The 5,945-nt window shown below is 30.9% G+C and overlaps 1 protein-coding gene across 1 annotated transcript in view; it reads left to right on the forward strand.

Moving 5' to 3' along the window:
• LOC111088657 (micronuclear linker histone polyprotein-like) overlaps positions 1 to 2,528 on the forward strand; it is a 69,806-nt gene extending 67,278 nt beyond the window's left edge. The window contains exon 3 of the mRNA XM_022399384.1: positions 884 to 2,528. The gene's annotated coding sequence lies outside the window, so the exon portion shown is untranslated. The remainder of the gene's footprint in view (positions 1 to 883) is intronic.
• The last annotated feature ends 3,417 nt before the right edge of the window (positions 2,529 to 5,945 follow it).

Consider the following 5,945-nt stretch of genomic DNA (forward strand, 5'->3'; position numbering starts at 1 on the left):
CACCAGTCATACACGCCGAGTTTTCCACGATGACGTTATATAATGTTTTTGTAAAAATACCAATGTCCAATGAGAACCCACTGAAGTTACATGATTTGTAATGTTCGAACTTTGTAAATGCTCCCGGTCAAATATCTGAAATTTTCCGATTGATAAGCGTTATAACAATCACAGTGATAGCTTCCGAAGTTTATAGCACACTAACTTTTGCAAACTACTGATATATACTCTTTTTTAGCGCGGCGCATTGGTTGTATTTATAGGCGTGTGGAGAGTTTCTCGAAATTTCAGTTTTACGTAACAATACTGACGTTAACACAAGCGTTTACGTACACACACATATATATTGTTAATTCTTGCTCTCGAAAATCTTCTACAACTTTGGAGAATAAGCGGGAGTTTCGCAATACATATTTATCACTATAAGCTATGCATATTTCTAAAGATAAACTTAATCTAAACAAACGTTGATATTAAAATAAATATAGAATAATAAATCCGTCACATCTGTTATACACTATCATAGATACATATTGTCCTCTATATTACATATTTCATATTTTTTCTGTGAAAATATTTTGAATACTCTTAATGGCCTCTTTCCCTGTTGTCTTTCTTCCTGTATTTCTAACCAACACAGTTTATCCATCTTGTATATTTTTCTCGTACTTGTGTACTCTCCTCCATGTTTCCGCATATTTGTTCGCTTCTTATCTCCTCATATACTACATAACTAGGTGTGATTTTACTTAACCTTAGTAACAACTTAACCTATGTTTTTATATGTCTATGTTTTTTTATTAACACATCATTCGCCATTTTCCTTTACATATATATGTGTTTATGTAATATAATTTTACGTTAATAATTGTATTTTGTTCAGTTGTTACAAGTGGACGTTTGACTTCTCCATGCTGCTGTTCATAAACAATCCTGGGATACATCGAAGCAGATAACTTTTTCCCTCTATACGAGCTACTGGCCTTGGATATTAACTGTGCTCACCGTGTATGAAACTCAAGACTCTTAGTTATATACAAACGAACATTAAAACAAAAAATCTAAGAAATCAAGAAGCCAAAACGAGCGTGAACTTACACTCAATTTGTTTTTGTTTACTAAACCTGTTAGCAGTTTTTTTTTATCTAAACGTAGCACAGGCATATCAAATGTTTCATGATAATTTGAGTTAATCTGGTTACTGAGCCAAGCAGTTTTTAGTTATATGGCTTCTAGGATGATTCTCCCAGGGAAGACAGCCTTTTCTGTGAAAATCATATAGTTGAAAAGAGAAAGGAAACATTTTCTTCTTCTCGATTAATTGAAAACTGTTTGACTGAAACCTTGACCAATATTTTTTTTGTCTCATAATTTTCAAATACATCTATTCTGTTTTTTGGTGTTTTTTTTTGTGAAACTGATCGTTATTAATACTTTTAGCTCATGTTCTGTGGCAGACTTACTTGTTTCTATTGTATTATTTGGTGTATACTCTTTTTCATCTATCTAGATTGTATATTAATAGAGTGTTGGCACACATACTTAAAAAAAACAACTGTCATTATGTTTTAAAATTATACCGGTTCATGTTTTTTATATATTTTATTTTAGCTCTTGTTATGTATGATCATTAAAAATACATGATAATATATACGAACTAAGAGATATGTATGTTATTGTAAATGTCCTTTTTTAATTTTGTATCGTATTATTATGTATATAAAGCTCTCTATCCTATTATTATGTATATAAAGCTCTCTGTGTAAGGCACTTGCTCTGTTTTTGTAACTGCTGCTCTAAAGAAAATAGTTTTCGAGCAATAATTTTATGTCAATAGGAGAGAGAGCAAACCCGTGTTGTTGGTTTTTATCCTTTGACGGCTTCTAAGTTACTTGAAAAAAAGCTAAGTACATTTTTTAATAAAATAAAATAATATTGCTCTACTAAAAAAAAAGGTCATGTTATAAATCTGTAAACCGATATTTTAACATAATGTTTCACTCTGCTATTTTCATCTCCTAGCGTTTCACATTTTTCTTTAACTACCTTTTATGAGTAATTTTCACTCCGTGGGGTATGTTTGAGTCTATTTTGTACATTTTTCATAAAAAACTATTTAAAATATTTTGCTTATTTTATTTCTTTTAATGATATTCTATTTTCATTTGACTTTAGTGTACAAATATATAATTGTATCAGAGGTTGAAAAAATTCTGTTTCCACTTCTTTCCATAACTCTTGTTTGACTGGAATTTCATTAAATTTAATTAATTTTGTTAAAAGAAAAATCTACTTCATGTGTAATTTGTATTGAACAGGAAAGTTCGTCTCACCTTGTAAGTAATTTAATATTTTCTGATGTTTTATTTTCCTCGGAAATTACGATATTGATATGTACGCTAGAAGTAAACAAACCTTTCCATTTTTACACTTTTGTTTGCCCTGAAATCGTTTCACCTTTACGTAATCCCATGTGTGTACTCTTCCCGCAAAAAAAAGAAAATAAACTCCTGTTGTTTCATTGAAAACCTGTAGTATTGTTTTATCTCTAACATTTGACTTCAATATATTAATACTCTTCAAATTAATACTTTTCAGAATGCAGGAAAATCATAATAAACGCGTTTTTATTTACATTCGTTATATGTTACACGTAATAATAAGATATAGTTATAAAGCGGAAAATCACTATTACATTTGTAGTTTTTATCTCAGTGTTTTCCAAATTAATGTTTATCATACAAGTTGAACTTGAACTTCTTTATTTGCTTTTGAATCAATTGTAAATAGTTCTGGAATAATGTCAAATTTCGACTGGACTATTTTATGTGATAGGTGTGTGTTAATTAAAATGCTCTTAATAGCCCATTCCCCAGGGAGCACCTTTAATTTTGACACTCCAAAGTTTTATTCATAATTCTCTATTTACAATATAAACAAATTGTACTGACTTCATTTCTAAAATTATTTTCTTTTTAAAACACTGCTGTTATGAATTATTCTCTTGAAACAACTCTTGAAATTGTTTGACATTTTTATCAAATGGTTAAAGTGTTTGATAGCTATAAATCAGTAATACTGAAATTTGTATTTTATTCAGTGTTTTTTCCTGAAGTTTCTAACAGAGAATTTAGTAACATGGCAAGAGACAAAATAACGATAATATAAAACTCTCTTCGTGTTTCAAACAAGTGTGAAAACTAAGTACGAAAATTCTGTAAGTATTATTTAAATATGTCAATTTACTCGGATAGATAAATTTTGACAATATAAAATTATTTTTTTACTCTTTCCATACTTGTGAATAATGCAAGGACTAAATGAGACTACGTTAAAACTACGTAGTAGTGTACGTGGTTCACAAAATTGTTACATAGATTGCTCGAAAACTTTTAGAATCACGAACATATGGAAGAGGAGAAAGGCCCCGCCTCTGCGTGAGTGGGTGTAGATAATACAATGATTGGTTCTGTGAAATTGACACGATGCTCGTGAAAAGGAACTTGTCAGCCTGAACACCACACCACGGCAGTGCCACATTGTTGTAGGTGGAAGGGAACAAAGAAACCACGCTCACAGTCACGAGAGAAATTTTAAAAGAGCAAACGTAAAGGTTGGTTGACACGAAGACAACAATTACAATTAAATATTTTTTACCTGAAATGTATGCACAGTTGTTTAAAACAAGTTCACGAAAAAAATATTGAATTTCATATATTTTCCTCTGAATGTGGCCAACCATGCAGAAAATATGCTGAAAGCGCGTGCTTTTAATAAACGCGACTTTAAAAAAAATCACCCGTAGGAACTATCTTCGAAACAGTTACCATTTCTTGGATAAACAATAAGTAAGTTTCCAGCGAAGATCAGTTTTGTTAAGAACATCACATGTACTCTTAGTGTAGACACACATTCGTCCAAAGTAACGGTTATTCTTCTATAGGTAGCAATATAAGTTGGACTAAAGATAAATGAATTCACAGTCATGGTAATTCTTATAGAACTTTTTACAACAATGTAGATCCTACTGTTTCGTGATCAAATGGTAAAACTGTAGTATCTGAAGGCTTAACTAGTGTTCGGGTAATTGTGCAAAGTTATGATAATTTTAACTAAGTTTGATAATACAACTTACAAAATTAATGTCTGGACTAGCAAGCGTTTCCACACACAAATAATCCTGTTAAAATAGTCAAACGCATCTTGAAATAATGTATAACGCCAAAAGGTATTTAGTAAGTCAAACATAGGCCAGGAGTCGTGCTCAGAATAGGGCAGTAAATTTTTGCTCAAGCCTAACTCGTAACCACTTTGATTGTAGTTGGTTTTATGTGTGTGTTATAGTTTTCAACAAGTGCCAACGGGAATAAAAGATGAAACGTTAAAGAGCGACAATTTAGCCGTCAGAGCTAATTTCGTTCTACAAATACAATACATCTGACGCTCATTCGCTTTGAACTGGTGGTGAACGAATAATTATCGTAACTGCAACATGTCACCTGAAGAGCTAGGCAGAAACTTTGATGTCAGCTGCTGGTAATTATGTGATTAAAACACTCACAAGAAATAGAAGAATGGTTTTGATTTTCGGTCATTTTTTCAACCCCCCCCCCTAAAAAACTAACTAAATTCAGAGCATTTGCTACACTAATTTTCCTGTTTATATAACAGTGTTAACTTCTTGTTTTTTATCTAGCATGTTTTATACGTACTCAACTTTCATCACTTACTGTAATATTGAACTATTATAAGCTTATCAAATCTTATTTTGTTGAAATAGTCCACATTTTCGTTATTTTCAAAATGCGTATTTGTTTCTTTAATTATATTGATATTTCATACATTTTGGCTTATTATATAAGTATTTTTTCAGTTTCTTAGGTCAGCTAATTTCATAAACCAAAGCATCACTGTACAAACACAAACATTAAACATCAATGCAAAAATCCTAACTGAAAAAAAAGACACAGTAAAGTTGAAGAAAAGAAACAACTGTAAGACGAAACTAATTTTATAAATTTAAATCTTGGTACATAACTTACATCCTAACATGACACACAATAATAAATTTGTTCAATTACATGGGGTTTACTACAGTATATCAACAAATTATTTACTTATTATCCGGTGGTTAATACAGTATTGATAATTATCATCTCTTACCTCTTCTTCCTTCACCTTCCACAAAGAGTCAGCTGATCAATTCTACCTAGATATCGCCTAGGGATACGTGTTCCACAAAAGTTCAAACTATATATAACATTATTGGTCCGGAAACTGTTAAGTAAAGTTCCATATAATTAAAGAAATGTGGGTTTCATGCTAGGATTTCAGTTATGTGTCAAGATTTCTAAATGTACATGAGGATTTCCTTACACTTGTTTCTTTCTCCACAGCCTCACGGTGTCTTTTGTCCGTTAGGATTTTTTGTTGTTGTTTTTTTCTTTACACGAAGTGTCCAATAAATTAATACCTTGTTATTAGAAAAAATCCCTACATTTACTTCCTTTTTTTTGACAAGTTTTTTCTTTACTCGTTTGATTGTTTTTTAATTATATGTTTTAATCAACATAGGGAGGTTGTATTTATAATCAAGTTCTAAATACAATGAGGTTCCAACTGTAATATTTATTGTTTATCAATCATTGGCTGGTAATTCCTGTTTCCCCCTGTACTTAGCGTTTTTGCAGGAACACTTAATGTCTGTAAGAAAGCTAATTTCAATGGGTAATGATAATATCGTTTACACCATAATTAAGATTTTTTTACTTACTTCTAGTTATCAATAATACTTATAAAAGCAACTACTCCGTTTGAAACTATGCAACCTCAGTGAACTTGGTTGACACCATTGTTTTTGGGTGTTGAGTTATGCAATCTAAAAGAAGAACAAGAAATTCAAACTTTTTGCTATGATATTTACAGACATTCCCAGAACTTGTGAC

The sequence above is a fragment of the Limulus polyphemus genome, unplaced genomic scaffold (genome assembly GCF_000517525.1).
Source record: "Limulus polyphemus unplaced genomic scaffold, Limulus_polyphemus-2.1.2 Scaffold100, whole genome shotgun sequence".
In the NCBI taxonomy this organism is placed as follows: Eukaryota; Metazoa; Arthropoda; class Merostomata; order Xiphosura; family Limulidae; genus Limulus; species Limulus polyphemus.